Source organism: Cornus florida, unplaced genomic scaffold, assembly GCF_030987335.1.
Source record: "Cornus florida cultivar Cherokee Brave unplaced genomic scaffold, ASM3098733v1 CherokeeBrave_3.0.0_Hap2_Chr10, whole genome shotgun sequence".
Classification (NCBI taxonomy): Eukaryota; Viridiplantae; Streptophyta; class Magnoliopsida; order Cornales; family Cornaceae; genus Cornus; species Cornus florida.
The window spans coordinates 101,622,256-101,644,668 of record NW_026775580.1 but is presented as its reverse complement, the minus strand read 5'-3'; positions in this window follow the sequence as shown (position 1 = coordinate 101,644,668).

The window sequence follows — 22,413 nt, the reverse complement described above, 5'->3', positions numbered from 1 at the left end:
CATTTTTGGTTGTCCCATTTAGAGTATTGTTATTTACCTCGACAAATAAAAACCTACTACTTCACGAGTCTATACGGCTACCTATGTGTCAAATATAATGGGACTCATTTTAAAATATAAGGTAATTAACTATTTGGAAAGTTGTAGTCCATCTTTTTAAGTTTCATCTTTATATAGTATCTTTGTTGGCGATTAAAGTTTCAATCACCGTGTATATCAAATTATATATATGTTTTATATATACATTACATTAAATCTCTGTAAGGCATAGATATTTAAGATTGCATCTCCTATATATAATTAGATAGGCATTTATTCATTGCTATAATGATCAAAACTAATGATCTGTATGTGACTCCATAAACAAAAATAAAGAAAGGAATTTAAAAAAAAAATTGCAAAGCAGATTTTGTACCAATCAAATTCTTATATTTGAGTGCCATGAAAGTTGATGTGAAAACGAAAAAAAAAAGGACGATACCGTTACGGAAAACTGAAAAGATAAAAGAAATGAGTTATGGAAAACTAAGAAGACAAAGAAACAAAAATTAAGGTATTTTATGAAAACAAACAGGAGTAATAATAATGTTTATTTAAGTTGAAATTTTATAATAACACGTCATATTTTTTTATCTTTATCAGTTTTAAACCGGGGTATTAAAGTCGTCAATAATATCATTTCCGATAAAATAAATAAAAAAAGGGAGGGATATTCAAACTCCATTTTTCTACACTTGCACTCCACTTGCTTTTTTTCTTCTAAATAAAATGACAAAAAGATCTTTAAACTTGTTAATGCACCGTTTCTTATTTCAAAGTACCAGAGGTATCGTTATACAAGTATAAACTTTAAAACTTACGATTTATCTCAAAAAAAAGAAAAAAAAAAAAAAAGAAAAAAAAAGTATAAAAAGTAAAAAAATTTAAAGTTTATACTTTTTTTTTTTTCTTTTCTTTTAATGTTGTTGAGGGAAGAGATGGTGGAGGGGGCCTTGTTATATAATTTATTCAACAGAGGTAATTTTTATTTTATTTTATTTTATTTTTATGTATTATACTTTTTCTGTTTTGTGTACTATATTTTTTAAAATAAAATTGTCAAAAAAGATAATTTATTCAATACAGAGAATTTATTCAATAGAGATAAGGTTTGTCTTTCTTGTTTTTTTTTTTTTTTTTTTTTTTTTCAAAAGAGAAAATTTATTCAATTGAGATAACTATTTATTTTTGGTTCAATGTTGTTTTTGTATTTCTTATTTTTGAGTTTTGTCAAAATAGATATTATTCGAAAGAACCTTTTTGTCCCTTTTTTTTAACACTATCAAATCAGATAATTTATTTATATATATATATATATATATATATATATATATATATATATATATATATTTTGGGTTTGTTGATGTCAAATAGACCGAAAATATTAAAGATGAGAGGGAGAATGAGAGACAATCATATTTAGAAGAAGGGCAGTTGTATGATTTGAAAATAAACAATCATTCACTTACAAAATTAAGGTTAGAAAAGTCATTTAATTTTAAATTAAAGTGCAAATGTAAAAAGGTAAAGTACAACTTTTATTACCTTAAAATATACTAAAATTTATCTCTTTAAAAAATTAGATGGGAGACATTTATTTTGAAATGTAAAATTAGAACTTACATGCAATATCCTTGAGAATCGGACCAAACAATGAGTTTCTGAGTCATAATTGAGACTTTATTAGTGCAATTATCTGCAATACCTGCCATAATTTTCACAAAAAAGGGTAAATATATATATATATATATATAATTCGGACCATAGATTCACAGTTTCGGTGAATAAAATTAAGTAAAGAATATTAAAGAACTAAAGCATTATAGAAGTACTTGATATCATTGTCAAAGCACATGAACAGTTTACAATTGAAATTAGATATAATACTGTAAATGTTTATATGATCCATGAGTTCATCCATTCTTGTAGTATTGACCGACAATTCTAATTTCATGATCAAATAGCCCATTCGAATGCAATTTTTGCTTTTTGAAATTAACTACGCGGGTCTTTACAATTAAAATTTTATAAAATTCATTTATATGGTCACATAGTTTGTTCAAAATTTTATTTTATTTTTAATTTTTGTACAAAATTTGACCAACCCGTATATTTTTAAATATATCTAGAACTCGTTTTACACACTCCTATATACGTTTGAGTTAAGACTGAAGAGGTGAGCTGAAGTGGCAGCAAATCGGTCCCATCCCAATTTATCCAACGATTTCGTATCACTTCAACTTTTCTATTCGGTCCAAGGCATCAGTGTGATTCTTTAAATATGAGTAACACAATGACGTGAAAGGTCAGCTATTTTTTTGTGTTGAAAATATATTAAGAGTAAGAAAGAACTCAAAACAGGCGGGACGGACTCAAAATATTAGGTGAAGCGGAAGAATAAAATTTTTAAATAATTTTAGCGGCAATAGTAATATTTTATGAATATATAATAATAAAAATAAAATAATAAGATATTTCAATAAAAATAAAAATTTTGAGGGGGACTATTAGGTCGTGACAAGAAATATAAGAGTATATTTGGCAATCTATTTTATTTTGTGTTAATGTTTTTATTTGAAACACAAATAACGTATTTGTTTTTATTGTGGAGTGTGTTTAATAGTGACTAACAGTATAATATAAAATTTGTTACAATATTTTTGTAAACAAAAACATATATAATAAAAAAGTACATATACATTGCAAGATTGAAAAAAGAAAAAGAAAAAAAATTTAAAGTATTGCAAGATTGCTAAGTGTTTTTGTTACCGTGTAAAAAAATTAGGAATTATCAATTTAGTGTTTTTAATTTGGGCATCGATCTTTTTGGTAATAAACGCATTACTATTCAAATCACAATAAAAAGTTTTAGTGCTTTGCTTCGCTACCATACACCACCCACAACACAAAATAAGAAACAAAAACGATTGCAAACATAATCGTAAGAGTGTTGCTTTTGAAAATGAATCAAAGAATTAAAAGCTTATATATAAGAATATATATATATATATATATATATATATATATATATATATTCTGAAAACAACAAAAACATAAAACACATATAATGTGAACAAAAATGTTTATAAACCCTTATGCCCCGTTTGACATGCGTTTTGTTTCTGCTGTTTTTATTTTTAGGTTGCTACAGTGTCGATTTTAGCAACAAAAGCGTGTTTGATATGGCAAATACTAAAACACTTCGTGAACAGTAGCCCAAAACAAAAACACAAAAAATTATTTTTTCTTGTTTTAACAACTGTTTATGGCCCAAAACTATAACAGTAGCGCAATACGGATCAAAATGCTTAAAACATCATTTCCAAACGTGCTTTCGATTTTTTTTTAAAACACTCGTACAACAAAAATACTATTTCTGTTATAGTTAAAAACAAAATAACTAAAACAAAGTACATGTCAAACGGAATAACAATGTGAATACACAAACTTTTTTATGCAAAAGAAAAAGCATTTTAATTGAAAAAACAAAACAAAAAATGAAACTCAATGCTCACACGAAAACAATAGACTAGCTAGTCTCATACCTCCTCAAACTCTTCAATGAATGCTGATTAATTAGTAATGTAACTAACTAAACTTCATCCAAAAAATTAAAAAAAAAAAAAGAAGCATGAGGGGCATTGAAATTATATATATATATATATATATATATATATATAAATTACTAATAAAGTACAACTAATCATTAATCACAGAATGTACTGGGAAAGAATAAGAAGGTTGACTACCATGGAACACCACAAAAGGGAGAGAATTTGTGGTTGCTATGACACTCATCATGAATATGAAGATGCTGAAAGTAGTAGCTGCAGCCATTGTTTTGGAGAATAAAATATATTAGGGTGTACTTCTTGCGACAATATGAGAGTTGTAGGGAGGAATGCAGAGAATGAAGAAGGAATACATCTATATATAGAGGGAAGCTGGAGAGAGAAACTAGAGAGAATAATGGATTGATACGGTTAGGTTGGGGGTACGTGGACTATTTTTTAATAAAAATTAAAATGTTTATCATGCGGGTAACATGACAAAGCAGGATAGATGATATCATGCGATTAATATTATTAATTAATTATATCTTATCACACAAATAAAATCTCATTTAGTTGCATGTTAGTTTTATTTTTATGAAAGATCCAAATAATTTTTTCAGATCACATTAAAGGTCTTTATAATTAAGACAAATAATAGTAGAAGTTCTTGTAATTTACTCTTCAAAATATAATATATCTACACACAAACACACATAAAATATGTAATAAAAAGGGATAATTCCATAAAAATGAGGTTTTGGGAGTCAAATGACAAAAGAATGGAGTCAAAATCAAGTTTTTCAAATTAATGAAATTTTATGTAAGTCTGACATGGACATGTAAAATTACTATACATTATCTTTTTATTCCCAAAATAATCTTCTATTATTATTATTAAATTATGCTACTAATCCTCTCAAATCTAGAGAGAGAAGAGAAACACATCTATGCCAATCCTCTCAAGCTCTCTTTTTCCTGCAGCTCCTCGTTCCTCAAACTCCCGAATCACATCGCCAAAATCACTGCAAAAAGAATGAAGTCAAAATTCACTTTTCTGTTCATTTTCTTTATAAATCATCAATTCTCAATGTAATTTCCTTTCTAACTTTGATTTATTCCTCTATTTTACTTATTTATTTTTAATTTCCTTTCTAAGTTCTCAATGTAATTTCCTTTCTAACTTTGATTTCCCCCTCTATTTATTTCTATTTTACTTATTTATTTTAATGTAATTTTTTTTTATTAAAATAATGAAGTTTCACAATTATTAAAATAAATTTACTAAACAAATAAAATTGCCACTTAACCGACACTAATAAATATTATAGTCTTTGATTCTCTCTATTCTCTCTCACTTTCACTGTCAAATTCAAGATCTTCACAGTATATAAATATATAAAAATAAATAAGTAAAATAGAGGGGGAAATCTGTTTGGTTTGTGGCTCAAAATTTGTGCGCAGAAAATTAGTTTCCTTTTTCGTTTTGAAAGCTGCAAGAAATAGTTTCCTGATTGGTTTTGGAATCCAGAAGACTTGGGGAAAAAGGTGAAGATTTGGGAAATAAGTTATACCTGCTATTTTAGAGTTGAAGATAGATATGGTAACTCCTTGTAGGTAAGTTGATCCTTATCCAACAAGGAATTGGATTTGAGGAATACTTGTCCAACAAGGAATTGGGTTTTGAAAACTTTATAAATAGAGATGGGTATGAGGGGTTTAGAGAGAGAGAAGAGAGTGAAAAGATGTAAGAGGTTTATGGGTGAGTGTTGTGAGGAGAGGGGAGCGTATATGTAATTCCTGAGTGTATACATGTAGCCTCAAAATAGATGATGAGTGAGTGAGTGGGGTTTTGACATGTGGTTGTATATTTTTTTCCTTGATTCATAATAGTGAAATCTCTCTCTCCCATAGACGTAACCCTAGAGTTGGGTGAACCATGTAAAATATTGTGTTCTGCGTTACTGTGTGTGATTGTTATCTCCATATATGCTTGTGTTGATGTGATGAAATGATGTTTCCGCTGTGTGTGATGAAGGATGGATTTAACTCTTAACAACAGCCGATTGTTGAGTGGGTTGGAGGGAGTTAATTATCCCCAACAACTGGTATCAGAGCCGATGGTGGGTCAGAGCTTGTGATTGGTCCTGAAGATCAGTAAAAGAAGATTGCTGCGAAGTTTGTCAGAGCAGAGGATGATAGTGAGGTGTTATGGAGATTCAATCAAAGTTGATGATGACACGAAGGTATGAAGAAGGTGATAGAGGTGAAGCCCACGAGGAACAAGTTTTGAGGACAAGTCAAGAGTGAGTGCTAGTTCTCAAGATGGGGCAAGGGGTGTGAAGAATGAAGGGGCTTGCTCTAAGCCCGATAAAGGGCAAGGGGGAATATGAAGATGAGATGTTTGTTGCTTTAAGCCAGAAAAGTAATTGATGAAGATGAGTTGAAGATTGGTGGGTTGCCATGCGTGAGCAATTGAACATCAACGGGGTGGATAGATAAGATAAAAAAAATTAAGAATGATGAATTTGAGAAAAATGTGAAGATTGTTAGAGTGTTTCTCAAGTTCATCATAGTGCTTTATTTGAAGTGGAGAAATCTTCAATTGAGGTGGAGCTATGAAGAGATCCTTATTCAAGGTGGAGCTATGGAGAAGCACATGAGATTGAATTTGAGCCAAGGTGGAGATTGTTGGGTTTGTGGCGCAATATTTGTGCGCAGAAAATTAGTTTCCTTTTTTGTTTTAGAAGGTACGAGAAACTGGTTCCTTATTGGTTTTGGAATTCAGAATACTTGGGCAAAAAACTGAAGATTTGGGAAAGAAGTTATACCTGCTATTTTAGAGTTGAAGATAGATATGGTAACTCCTTGTAGGTAAGTTGATCCTTGTCCAACAAAGAATTGGATTTGAGGAATACTTGTCCAATAAGGAATTGAGTTTTAAAGACTCTATAAATAGAGATGGGTATGAGGGGTTTAGAGAGAGAGAAAAGATGTAAGGGGTTTAAGGGTAAGTGTTGTGAGAAGAGGGGATCGTTTATATAATTCCTGATGAGTGAGTGAGTGGGGTTTTGACATGTGGTTGTATATTTTCTTCATTGATTCATAATAGTGAAATCTCTCTCTCCCATAGACGTAACCCTAGAGTTGGGTGAACCATGTAAAATATTGTGTTGTGCGTTGCTGTGTGTGATTGTTATCTCTATATATAATTGTGTTGATGTGATGTAATGATACTTCCGTTGTATGTGATAAAGGAGGGATTTAACTCTTAACAACAGCCAATCGTTGAGTGGGTTGGAGGGAGTTAATTATCTCCAACAAAATCAACGTTAGAAAGGAAATTATATTGAGAACTGATGATTTATAGAGAAAATGAAAGAAAAGTGAATTTTGACAGTATGTTTCGGGAGTTTGAGGAAAGAGGACCTGCCGGATAAGGAGAGTTTGAGAGGATTGGCATAAATATGTTTCTCTTCCCTCTTTAGATATGAGAGGGGTAGTAGTATAATTTCATAACAATAATAGAAGGGTATTTTATGAATAAAAAAGATGATGTATAGTAATTTTCTATGTCCACGTCAAACTTTCATAAAATTTCATTAATTTAGAAAATTAAATTTTGACTTTATTTTTTTGTCTTTTAACCCCTAAAACTCTATTTTTATGAAATTATCCCTAATAAAAACATGTGGAAGTGCGCATCATAAATGTGTAAGAAATTAAAATGAGTGTTACGCGCGTGTTTATTGAGATGTACTCCGTAAATAACACATGGGAGGCATATGTGTAGGTGTGTAAGAAAATAGTGTAAAAAGTGTGAGTGTTTTGTGAGATAATGAATTATTCAAACCAGTGTGTAAATTGTCAATGCATGGGTGAAAGAAAAATGTACAGCGCCAGTGAAAAAAAAAAAAAAAAAAATTAAGTCGATGAAGGAACAGTGTAAATGAAGAAAACATAATTTGATATATGGTTACAAAAGTCAAAAAAGACGCTTAAAACACCTATAACTATAAACCTATAACTATAAATATACATGTAACAGGAAAGAAAATTCAAAATCTTGAAAATGAAGAATGACGAAAAATTTTGTAATTTTTTTGAATCTAGAGCTTTTTTACTTGGTTATAATTTCAATACTGGGTTAGCGCGAAGCTAGCCATTGTTTTGGAGAATAAAATATGTTTTGAAACAATGTGAGAGCACTGGTATAACCATGTCACCGATATCATTAATTAATTATATTTTATCATATAAATAAAAATAAATTTACTTTAGTGTATCTTATCAATACATATAATTAGTTGATCATATATTACAAAAAATTAAAGTATTTTTCGTCTTACAATTGACAATTATGAGAGAAGAAGACAACGCCATTAAGGAGGGACCATAAACTCGTATGAGGGGTTAATACTGAATTCTTTTGAATAAATTCAGGGGACAAAGGGTAATATCCCCCGGGTCTGTCCCTAAATGCCATGTTTTCTCATAAGGAACTCGATTGCGCGCATTTTGAATACTTAGAAAAAAAATAACATGCGATTTTTCTATGATTATCACAATTGAACACCAAAAATATTCATTCTTGTTTTTTATTTTTTTTTATAAATAAAAATATTCATTCTTAACTAGAAAAAAAATATATACATATATATATATATATATATATATATATATATATATATATATTCATTTTTATTTTGTTCATATAAAACAATGAGTAATGGTTTTAAGAGATCTCTCTCACAAAAAATTTTCTTATTTAATCATTGTATAAAATAATTTTTTAAAATATATAAAAAATCAAATTAATTATTTAATGTATCTTTCTTAAAAAATAAAAGAGCTCATAACTCTTTTAATGAGAGAAACATTTTACTAGTGTTACTCTAAAATAGTACATCTGTATCAAAAGTTATCATGAGGTAGAACACCTAACAGTTGTCATAAGTCATTTCTTCAATAAACACATTTTGAGTACAAAAAGCGCAGTGCACTTGCTCATCATTATGTTATTCATGTAAAATGGTTTTATCATGAAAAATCAAAATATTAAAATGTCTCTAAAAAAAATCTTAATTGCTAGTCAAACATGACTATTTACTTTTAGTCAAATCCGATGAAAATCAGAAAATTAAGACAAAAATTTGACTAGCTAAGGTATTACATAAATTTTAATATAAAATTTTAATTATATCGTCCTCGACTACATTCTTTTCTTCTCTTTGCATTGTCATGATAGACATGACCATTTAAATTTTGATACACATGAAATCACGTGGAACCTGGAGTCGGTGTCTTAGGTAGTGTTCACGGGTAACTTAAAATAAGGAATAATTATGTAGATATAAAGTTTTGGACTTTTATTCATTATTTTTTGGAGTCAAAGTGATGATGTTTTAAAAAAATAGAGTGACCAAAATATTAATATGGCTATGGAAAAAAAATTATTCAAATTACCATTATTATTTTCAGGTATCACTTTTGTGTATATAAGTATCACTCTTGTGCCGAGAGGTACCATTTTTATGTACGCATGTATAACTTTTATTCACACATAGTACTTTTTTTTTACTTTTGTGAAGACCATTTGATAACACAGTTTACATAAAAATTGTTAGTTGTGTGTGAATGGTGGTACATCTATACACAAGAGTGGTATTTACAAATAAACATTGTTTTTTTATATCTACATCAACATTTTGATCAACTCATTTCTTTCGAAATATTATGACTTTAACTCTGTGAGATGATAAATAAGAATGTCTTTAGTATGATTTTGTTGTTTCCACCCTTTGGTAAAGGGAATATTCGAGAAATAGAACAAAAAAAATCATAACGTACACTTCAACTTATTTGAAAAAGATAATAAAAAATATAAATTTATTGTAATATAAAACATGATGGAATTCACTTATTTTTGGACAAGGTCAATAATAACAATGAGAGTCTTTTGTAATTTTTAAATTATTATTATTATTTTCAGATATCACTTTTGAGTAGATAAATATAACTCTTATGCCGAGAGATACAACTCTTATGCAGGTATGTATAACTTTTTGTCCACACATTTACTTTTTTGCCCTCACCAATGTGCGGGAGAGTGTCCCTAATTTGACATTGGATTTAGAACTATTCGCTCTCCAAATGTCTTTAGTCTGATTTTGTTGTCTCCATCCTTTGGTAAAGGGAATATTCGAGAAATAGAACAAAAAAAATCGTAACGTACCCTTCAACGTATTTGAAAAAGATAATAAAATATATATATTTATTGTAATATAAAACAAATAAGATCGAATTCACTTGTTTTGGACAACGTCAAGAATAACAATCCCAGTTTTTTTGTAATTTCCATCCAAATCCTTTTATTCTATAAATAATAGCCACAAAATTATTCAATGATTCTCTCTCTCTCTCTCTCTCTCTCATTTTTAAAATTAATATAGTACAATTTTTTTTTTTTTTTTTCTTTTGTCTTTCTGTTATTTACCTTCCAACAACCATGTGGTGTAAGTTTGTTAAAAACATTTCCTTGTGTTGGTCGGCTCATTATTTTATAATTGGTGGCCGAATAACGTAATTTCTCTTATATCTAATTCTTATCTCCAACTCTTTGTGTTTGTCTAATATTCCAATGATAAATACCACGTGAATAAATCAACTTACATTTTAACCCTTGAAGATCGATGTATCTTTCGTTTTCCATCATTTTTTTAGGCAAAAATACTATTCCTGTCCCTGTTGAAGCTACCTCCATTCTTCTTCCTTTTTTTTTCTTTTTTTTTTTTGTTAATTTATTTCAATCTTAATCCATGTTTGTTTTCTCATCTTTTATTGCAAAATACTACTATTTGTGTCCCTATTGAAGCTCCATTTTTATTTCAATGTTTCGTTTTCTAGTACGCTATTCTCTGTTTGCTTTCTCTTCTTTTTTTTTGTTAATTTATTTCAATCTTAATCCATGTTTTGTTTTCTCATCTATTATTGCAAAATACTACTTCTGTCCCTATTGAAGCTCCATTTTTATTTCAATGTTTCGTTTTCTAGTACACTATTCTCTGTTTGTTTCGGAAACACAACTTTTCTTCTGATTTGTAAGGCCATTCAGCATTTATTGCTCATTATTAACAACTTTATTTCCACCTTATTTATTTTTCATTGCAAAAACCACTTACCTTTCTTTATTTTATTTTTTTTAACACGAATGAAGAGGAAAGAATCTACAGTACAAGACACAACTCTATTTTTTTAAAAAGTTGAATGGGTAAATAACATCTTTTAAAAATGTAAGACCGGTGTAAAAATAAATAAATAAATATATATATATATACATATATTTATTTATTTAATTTAATTTAATGGTTATCTATGTTTGAATTTAAAAAATATAGTAGAGATATTAGAGTTTTTAAATTTAAAATTTAAATTGGAATCCTAAACAATCTCAAATGCAATTATAGTTATCTTTATATTTCACGTCATATCAGTTCTACGAGGACGTTATTTTTTTTAAAAAAATATATATAATATTAGCACGATACAGCGTAATAGGACGTAGATCCAGAGAGAATGATCTGACGTCGTGTCTTTCTGCAGTAGCTGAGGGAAGGAACGATAAGTGGGAATTCGCATAGGAAGGAAGAGTTAATTACCCAGGCAAGTTAATCTTGCATTGTACTCTTATATATATTTGTAACTTGCTTTGATAATCTGGAAAATCTAATTCATATGATTTTAATAAATGGTAGAAAAAGAAACTATTTTTAATGATTGTTAAGATTAGAATAGTATAAGTTGTGTAGGTTGTTATTTTGAATTTAATTGGGTATGATTAGGAGAATGATTTATTATTAAAGATTAAATAAATTTATTTACAAAAATTTTGATTATCGTTTCTGTTAAATTGTACAGATTGGTTATATTGTTGTTATATTAATTAATAAATTAATTTAAAGTTACATGTTGCTTTATATTATTCTCGTTGAAAATATTGGGATGATTATCATATATGAGTTGGTATTAAGTGCCATAAGTGGTACAGGAAAATAATTGAATGATTAGATTAGATAACTTATAGGTGTAATATACATACATATATATAAGTTTTTTATTTATATATGTGTAAAGCTCAGGTGTAATGGCTTATATCAGTGAGAGTAGAGAATGGGTACGGAACATGTTTGATGGCACTGTAGTAAATTTATGATTAGTTTGATCAGTGGTTTAGTTTGATGTGGAAACTAGATAATTATGATTATATTTATATATATATATAATGGATCAAAACTTTAGCTAAAACGTGATTGATGAGATGTGGAAGACCCATTTTTGGTGTCTACTGTGCAATTTAAATCTTATTTTTTTATTTAATTATTATTCTTTTAAAATTGATTTAAGTTAAAGGAAATTATGAAAAATAGTATTGTTATTTCAAAAATTGGGAAAAATTCCAGAATATTAGTTTTAAGTATAATGAACTTATTTGTGCTGAAATCCAGATTGTTAAATGACTGTTTGATGGTTTTACGAAATTAAAACATGAAAAGTATTATTTTTTCAGCACTAAAAGGGAGAGTACAGAAAAACTAATAAGAGCTAGATTCTGAAATTTTGCAAGGCATCATATATAATATTAGGCTATGTCCAGAATTTTTGTACTCTCAGTGTTGGGTCATTAAAGTTCTGTTTTTGAATTAAATATGTATTTTGGTGCTTTAATAATTAATTTGAATTATTAATTAATAATGCCTTTCATAATTCACCATATTTAATAATTAATGGATGAGTTTGGATTAATCGGAGGGGTAGTCAGGGACTGACCCTATGATGACTTTTGGATATGGTCAGGGACCTGCCTATTTGGGAGTGCACTACCCTTTTATTATGGCCATGGGTCTAATGAGCCCTTATTGTGTGGACGTGATCAGGGATCATCTGGGGAGTAGACGTACAATCCAGCCACACGTGTGTTTTCGGTAGTCAGGGGTTATACGAATTACACCACTTTATTGGATGGGAGCCCGGGGCTCAGATGAGATATGCAAATTTACTTAAAATAAATGATGGTTATTTATTGAGTTTATAATTAACTAGAATATACCTTTAATTAATGAATTTATTGAGTTGCTTATATATATGGGAATACAAGGTAAGGTTAGCTTGCTGAACGATGATTGTGTTTAGCATTTCTTGTTGAGCTTGTGAGCTCACCCCATTATCACATTTCAGGTGCTCGTATAGTAGGAACGTGATGGTGACACGTGACGGGAACGGATTTTAGCTCGTTGCGCATTAATTTATTTTAGCTCGGTTTTCCTTTATTCTGATTATTGTAATAAAGTTAAGGTTTTATGAAACTTTATTGAGTTGATTCAGTGGTTATAGATGTTTTGTTTTACTAGAGGGAATTGCACCTCTATTTATGAATTTGTATAAAATTTGTCAGACTCTCATGTTTGTTAAATTGAATGACGGGATTTATCGTAATTCTATTATGGAGGATGTATGTTGAGAATTGATGAAAGTTGTACCTTAGATTTTTTTATGCAGGACAAATAGTTCTTGTATTAAAATTTGGGGTGTGACAAAAAAACATCTTTTATAATTTTTTTTAGTTGAATGAGTAAAGCATGTATAAATAAAAGAAAAATATATACAAAATCTCATTCTACCGCTATAGTTAGAAAAATGAGCAAACAATGACTTCTAATCCCAAAAAGAGACATGTGCAGGTCATGCGACCAAAAGATGCTCTTTAATACCAACTCTCTCCATTTTGGACTTTCCAAACTGCCCCTTATTCATTTCTCCCTCATTTCTATATATAATATCCCAACTTCATTATTTCTTTATTTATAAATACTCTATTTATATATATATATATTTCTCTCTCTATAATTTTTTATATATATATTTTCTTCTTCTCATTCTCTATCTCTCTCTAACGGGTCTCCTCCACATATATAAATTCTATTTCTTTAATACTAATATGATTTGGCACTTGCTTTATATATATATATATATATATATATATATATATATATATATATATATATTACATTTTTTATTTATTGATTTTTTACATTATATTTCATTTGATTTTACTGTCTAATTTTGTGCAAGTCCTTTTAAGTAATTCCAACTTTTATTCATTTTTTATTATTTTTGTAAGGAAAATCTTGAGAGGCATTTTCGTACTTTTACTTCTCTCACTTTATTTAACTAACAATAAATCCTTATTTTCACTATTTATACTATAGAGATGAAATTTGAGCAGGAGGGTCAGAGAGTTTTTTTTGTACTTCACCCATTTCTTCTTAACATATTACAATATTGATTTGTTCTTAAATGATTTTAGAAATTAGAAATGCAGTATTCAAGTAATAGTGAAAAGAACAATCAATATCATGAAAATTGGGTTACATGTAAATTAATTATTATACTACATCTTACACAAGCTTGGTCCAGAATTGGTCTAACCCGTTGTTGTTGTACAGTTTGGATTTCAATACTTTAACCAATTTCGGAGGTTCACTGGAATTCTAATTTTAAACTTTTACCGTGTGAATTTTTGTGTGAGTTAATGTTGATGATCTTAAAATTAAGGTACTTATAAAAAATAATAGTTCAAATACATAAAAACAAAGTTGTGGTCACTTGAATGAATGTATAATACATTAATTAATTTCAACACTTCTCCTCTAACTCATAAATGATTTATTTTCTAATAACTAATTAAAGTTCACTCAAAGAAGACAAAGACTTTTTACCGCAAACCAAATATCCCGTAAAAAGTTATTCACTAGGCACAATTGTACGCCGTGTATTTAGGTGTTGCATCTCCATTGCCGTAGCCAAACAACCATCCAGAACTAAGACACATTGAAGTCTTTGAGAAACATGTTGATGAATTCCCACCCATGAATATGGACTGGGTTTGAGTTTTATAGTATCCACATTGGGCCAATTTTTTGGACAGTATGGACTTGGACTACTCTTTTTTATTTTATTTAGACTCATATCCTTTTTTCTTTTGCTTTTGATTTGATAATGGGGCATATGGCCCATTCTTGGGGATTACCCATTGTATACTTGTATTTTCCTTTTCTGGTATGCATACTTATTTACCAAAAACAAAAAAAAATTAAGTTGTTGTGAAAAAAGAAAAAGAAAAAGAAAAAAAACTCATTTAAAAGAATTATTCCTCATTCAAACACCTTAAAAATAAATTTCGTATTGGATTTTGGAAACATAAATGTTCACATGCTACCACGATCGATACACGACCACAAATTATGGTCCAAACACACTTTAAGACGAACTTAGAGCTAGACAATTATATTGCTTTGAGAGAACAAATTTGATAAACAAAAACCAATGCCTATAACTTAATAGTATCACTTCTTTGAACGTGAAAGATAAAGAGCTTGAGCAAAAATATTGTGAGAGTATAATTATATATTGTAAAAAAAAAAATTAAAAAGCTATAACGAGGGCTCATTCATACTTTTTGTTCAGGGCTCCAATTCATCCCCTCCTCTTTGATAATGGAGAAGTTATTGGATTTGAACTTCTACCATTTTGGAAAAGAAGTTACAAATACATCAACCTCACAAAATTATTACTAGTTCTCTATTTTAATTTGATTCTCTTTTGATTTTGTTTAGTTTCTCGCTCTAGTTTCCCTCTATATATAGATGCGTGGCTTCTTCATTCTCTTCATTCCTTTCATTCCTTGCGCATGCAACTTCCACAATATTGTTGCAAGACACTCTAATACTATATTTTATTCTGCAAAACAATGGCTACTAATAACCCGGTACTACCAACTACTTTTTGTTAAAAATAAATTAATGCCATATTCATTATGCATTTTGGGTTTATTCATATATTGTTATTGTACATGTATCAAAAGGGTACATGTATCAAGCGAGTGCATGTATCATGTGAGTGCATGTATCATGTGTGTGGTTGAGAATTTTCTTGAAAAGTTCAAAGGTCTATGGAAGAATAGTATATCTAATGTAAGGAATTTATTGTTAAGGCATATCAACACAACAAAGAATTCAATACAATACAATATTTGTTTCTCTCCTCTCTTCACTTAGAAATTATTTAGTTGGTTGAAACTACAACCAACATAAGTGGTATCATGCCCGGGGTGCTTGTTTTAGGCCATACAAAACCTTCTTTAATTTGTAAACTCTCTCTTCTTCTCCTTTTGCAACAAAGGCTTTCAAAGGAGCAAAAGTGAGCCAACCTTGTACTACAAGACATAAGGTAAAACTGGAATTCTTATTGTTTCTCTTTATGTTGATGATTTGGTATTTACCGATAGTGATGGAAAAATGATTGATGATTTTAAAAGAGAGATGATGAAAAAATATGAAATGAGTGATTTGGGTTTGTTGCATTACTTCTTGGGCATTGAAATTTATCAAAAAGAATGAGGAGTTTTTATTTGTCAAAAGAAGTATGCAAAAACTCTTCTTGAAAAATTCAAAATGTTGAATTGCAAATCCGTTTGCACTCCCTTGGTTGTGAATGAAAAATTGATGAAAGAAGATGGAAGTAAAGAAGCGGATGCATCTCTCTATAGAAGCTTGGTTGGAAATCTATTATATTTGACATTTTCAAGACCCGACATCATGTATGCTACAAGCTTATTATCTCGGTTTATGCACAATCCAAGCCAAATTCATGTTGGGGCTGCAAAGTGGGTATTGAGATATATACAAGGTACACTTGATTTTGGCATCTTGTATGAGAAAAATGTTGTTGCAAAGTTGTTTGGTTTTTGTGATAGTGATTGGGCCGGATGTGTTGATGATATGAGAAGTACTTCCAGTTATGCATTCTCTCTTGGTTCAGGTATATTTTCACGGGTATCTAAAAAGCAAGAAACGGTTGCCCAATCTTCTGCCGAGGCTGAGTATATTTCAGCATCATTGGCAGCGTCACAAGCAATATGGCTAAGGAGAATTTTTGAAGATGTTGGTGAGAAGCAAAGAGAAGCTACTCCAATTTTATGTGACAACAAATCCGCAATTGTTATGACAAAGAATCCTATTTTTCATAGTCGCACAAGACACATTGCAATCAAGCATCACTTCATTAGAGAAGCCGTGGAGAATGAAGAGATTCAACTCAAATATTGTAAGACTGAAGATCAAGTTGCGGACATTTTTACCAAAGCACTTCCAAAAAATAAGTTTGAATACTTTAGAGAATTGTTGAGTGTCACAACATGGCATTAAAAGATGTGTGTTAAAAATAAATTAATGCCATGTTCATTATACATTTTGGGTTTATTTATGTATTGTTATCGTACATGTATCAAGAGGGTACATGTATCAAATGTGTACATGTATCATGTGTGTGGTTGAGAATTGTCTTAAAAAGTTCAAAGGTCTATGGGAGAATAATATATATAGTGTAAGTGATTTGTTGTTAAGGCATATCAACACAATAAAGAATTCAATACAATACAATATTTGCTTCTCTTCTTTCTTCCCTTAGAAATTATTTAGTTGGTTGAAATTGCAGCCAACACTTTTTTCATCTTCATCTTCCCTCTAACTGTCATAGCAACCACAAATTCTCTACCTTTTGTGGTGTTCCATGGTACTCAATCTTCTTATTCTTTCTTAGTTCTTTGAATATTATCAGTTAGCCTAGCTTGTAGACATATATATATTTACCTGTTTTTTTTTTGTGAATATTATGGCAGGTATTATAGATGAGTGCAAGAGTGCTAAAGTCACGAATTTCACTGATAGTCTCAAGGAGTGGTCCGGTGCGGACGGGTATTGCCTGTACGTTCTCAGTATTAGGACAATGCTATATAAGTCCAGTCGGCCTAAATTTGATTGAGTTTCTTACCTCGTATGGGGGCACTCACAACTACTACTTATGAGTGGTTGAGGCCGACTCGGCATAAGAATAATTTTTGTGTTTTGTTGATGTCCCATTATTAAATACTGTATTAAGTTTTTATTTTATTATTATATAACTCTAAGCCCTTGATATATTTGGTTGATAAACTGAAGGTAGATAGTCATTTGATTTAATTTTTTGGTTACAGGTAGAGAAATTGGAAACGGAAAGTTGGATACCGTGGTTATGCCCATTATGAAACAGCTGACTTTTTCTTGTTAGTGCAAGGAGAGTTGTGATCAGTTATATATATATATATATATATATATATATATATATATATATGCATCTATAATGTCTCATCATTCATGACTTACTAGTATTATTAATTAACACACTTCTTTTGTTGCATTTTTGCAGACAGAAATTGCTTGCAAAAAGGTGGTAGAACTGCCAAGATATGTGTTTGCTTTTCACTGGCTTGGCATTTGGAGTTTTATTATTTTTAACTCAAGTTTACGGGTCAAAGACATGAATGAACTCAGTGATGGTTACAACATAGTTGCGATTTCTCAAGTGACAAAGAAGGGGCCGTTCCAATTTTTTGATTTTTCAATTCGTTTCACGCAATTTAATTTCCTAGTGGATTATAGTTTCATTTTTTACCTTCTAATGATTTTATCAAATTGTTAATATTTTTATTTTTGTTGTTTTTATTTTTTGTGCATATTAGTGAACATTTAACTGTTTTGCAGGGTAACATGGTAGCTCGAGGGGTTATTGAGTTTTGTGACAAGCACCTCTGTAAGAACTAACTTGATACAAACTCTGATTTACTATTTTTCAGGATTTTTACATAAAAATGGGCTTAGTGACCCATATTTACTCATCCATTGAGTCAAAGTCATATAGTTTCAAAAAAATGTGTTTGACCCAAAAGCTGAGGTGGCACATAAATTTTTATTGTTTAGAATTTGTGTTGACTAAATTGCCCTTCTCCTTATTTTCTGTAGTTCCTAAAATGCCCTTTTTCCATATTTTAATACATTGACCTAATTGCACCCCTAGCTCTTTCATATCCCCATTCGGTGCAGCCCTCTCTCTCTCCGCCTGTGTAAAACAGTCTATGATTTCTCAATATTCCTCACAGCTGCGAGGAACAATGTATCGTGTTTGTATTATTATTGTCTGCATTATTGTTTAAAATTTAAGACTAGTATTATGTTGGTTGGAAGTTTGTAACTATTATCTGCATTATGTGAATGATAAAGACAAGCTTCTGATCAATTAAAGTTGATGTTTATTGCTGTTTACAAGGTAAATTAAAGACTTGTTCTATCATTCAAATGATCTTTTTCTTAGGTATGGTAATTAATATATTTATTATCCACAAAAGAAGATAGACATATCAAGCTTTTCCATGCTTTCAAAATCTTTGGGAGTTATTATTTGTTCAAAAGTAACTTCTAATTTTCTCTCAACAATTAACGTCTTATAATCTTCTTCAGTCTGGCTAGATAAACTAGTCCCACAGGCAGGCACTATATCAACTAGTATGAATGAAGAGCTCACAATATGTGTGTGTGTGTGTGTGTGTATGTATATATTTGATGGGGGTTATTTAGAGCTTGCTTTGATACAAAAGCATAAATTGATAATCTAATATCACTTATATTACAAAGAAAGCTACTGAACAACGTAACACTGTTTGCATCATTGGACAAGTCAAGCAACGTACTATTGATGATTTGTTGCTTCAATTAACTTGAGGCCATTAGTGAATTACTACTACATTTGAGTCGTGTATAAAAAGGAAGTTTGTTATCAAGTTGTTCGATTTTGTACGCTGAACATAAATATATCTCACATTCCATAATGTTATATCAAATACAAATTTTTATTTTTTTAGTTGGTACTTGTACTGTCATATACCTCTTTTTAAGAAATTATCTCCACTTTGCAAAAATTGATCCGATGCTTCCAGGTACCAGGGCCCAAATTTATTTTATTTTATTATTATTATTTTTTATATCAAATGCAAATAAATTTAAAACATAAAAGAAACTTAACTATTCAAAAGTTTTTCATGTATTAACTAAAGAAAGGGGAAAAAAAGAAAAAGAAAAGGAGAAAAGACTATTCACGCTGTAGTCTTCACATCTGTGTACCATCATAATATAGACGAACCACAACCATAAGGGAATGTACTCGTATTGTGTATAAACTAACAATAGTTCTCATATATTCGCAAGCGAAAAAAAGGTCAAAATTTTTTTTATTTTGTCATTTTTCCTTCCCATTTTGCCCTTCCAATATTTCGAGTGCTTGAAACTATACGGTATTTGTGTTCTTTTGCCACAAGATCTTGCTTTTCTTTAAATGAAATTTAGCTTAAGTTACAGTTTTTGGTCATCAATTTCTTCAAAATAATTGCATTTCATTCAATTTCTTTTGTGGTAAAGGATGCAATTGCAAATGGGTTGGGAATATATAGTTGGGCTGAATTTGTGTTGGTTAGGTTGGGTTGGGTTGGGTTGTTTACTTTAAAAGAGATTAAATTGGGTCGGGCCTAAAATTTAAACTAGTATAATATTGTGTTACACAAACACATATATATAGTCATGAGCCTAAAACAAGTTTTGTTCCCCAATATGTTGACAAACAAAGGAGCCAAAGTAAGGAGGTATTTAAACTTGGTTGGTTTATTAATTGAGTTTCAAAATCCTATTTAAGTTTAGTTCGATTATTAAATAAATAAATACCAACCAAGTACAAGGTATTTATTGAAAGTTTGTTTCTTTTCAAAATTTTCTTAAATTTATATTTTTAAAAAATAAAAAAGAAATTTTCAAGTAATGAACAATAATAACCTCTGAGAAGATTTGTACGTTCAGCAAATTGTGAATAAATGAGCAATAAATGTTTCAATGGGTTTATAAATAAAGAAGAATAAGTTGTGTTACGTGAAAAAAAGAGAGGGCAATCGTGAACTACAAAACAAAACATATGGATAAAGATGGGATAAATTAAAAATAATAAAAATCTATTTTCTTTATTTTTCATGGCAATCACCAGTTTGGGAGTTTCAATCATGGTTTGTTGTATTGGTCGTAACAGTTTGATTAATAACTCTTTTTCAAATGTCCGATATCATTACATATTTCCATGAATTGATCGATATGGCCTGTTAACACACCCAAATTCATTACACTACAATCGCGAGGGATACCGCAACTGCAAACCATGATTTGAATAAGAAAAATTATTAAATGGTAGAAAACCAAGCAATAATTTCTCATCTCAAGAGGGTCAGAAATATTATTAACACTTCTCAAAATAGATGTTTTTTTTTGGTAAAACTAAACATTTTTTTTAGAGGGGAGTAGTATCTAAAAGTTAATGTAAAAAACAGAATACATGTCTTCTATTCAAAGGTAGATGTAGGGATGGGCTTAAGCCCACTCCAAAAAAAAATTATTATACTAATTTTAGTCCAGCTCAAAAAATAAAATTATTAATAGAATTAGCCCACTCAATCAAGCCCGAGTCAACTCAGCAATCATAATAAAATAAAGGCCCAAGCCAAATAGGCCCAGGACAGACCCTGACCCAAGTGACAAAGGCTGTCACTAGGGCCTCAAAATTTATAGGCCCATCGATGATGGGTCACCAAAAAAACAAAATATTTTTAGGGCAAATCATTTCAGCCTCCCCAATCACCTTCATCTCTGTTCTCGTTCTCGTTCTCGACTCTGTACTTATCCTCTCTCTCTCTCTCCAACTGCAAACTACAAAATCTACGAGAATCAGAAGTTCAAAACCCATATATTTTAGTTTATCTATTTGTCTGCTAGAATCAAAAGTTCAAAACCCAAATCGGCATATCATTTCAGATTGTTCAAAAAATCAAAACCCATATCTTTCAGTTTCCATCGCCCGTTGTTCCAGTTCGGGTTCGCCGTTCGCAAGCTTCAGCCGCTGGCCCGCTGTCTCTCAACTCTCAAGCTTTCCCCCCTCTCTTTCTGCAACTAATAACTTGTATGTATGGGTTTTGTTTTAATTTTTTTTCTAACTCAACTAATCGGATCTGTAATTCTTGTTTTGCAAACTAAATCCTATTTGGCGAAATTTTTTGTGATCTTTTTTAAATAATTTTTTTAAACTTGCCACAAATAGTTTTAATCGAAAAAAGACTTAAAAAAATTCAATAAGGATTTACGTGGCGCCTCACCAAACAAGAACAGATAATCAATGGCCGGACAAAAAGAGAAACGGACCACTACAATAGCTACAAACCTAGGACCATTGAGCCCCGTGGCGGGAATTTTTCATCACCTAGGGAACAGTGAGCCCCGTGGTCAGAATTTTTCATCAACTCGGGAAAGATGTGAAAAGTCATCATTAATTGTTGACAAACCAAACGTTATATGAAGCTGAGTTTAGAAAAACCTATGCATCATCATTTTGATGACGGGTATCTTGAGCCACATCATGCAGCGAATAGGATCACTTAATGAGTTCCCCCAAGTAGCATTACCTAGATTTATTTTGGGCAGAAAGGCAAAACAATCTTTTAAATTGTTAAATTTAAAAAGTGGAGCAGGCATGGATATCCGCTCCCTTTTAAAACTTGGGTTAAAAGTTTCTCTCTTTGTCATGAATTTGAAGCCGCTAGAGTCCACGTTCTAGAATTCGGTTGCCCATGAAGTGGATGGCGTTCTGTTTTTGAAAAGCTGATTTTGAAATGGACGGCGTTCTGTTTTTGAAATGTTTTGTCTCTTTTTCTCTTCTTCTTCTTCTGTTCTGTTTTTTCTCTCTCTCCCTCACTTCTTCGTCTCTGTTCCCCTCTTATTCTTCTTCATCTTCTTCTGGTCTAAGTTCCTTTTTCTTCTGTCATGTTTTCTTTCTCTTTCTGCTCTGATTTTTTTTTTTCTTCTGTTCT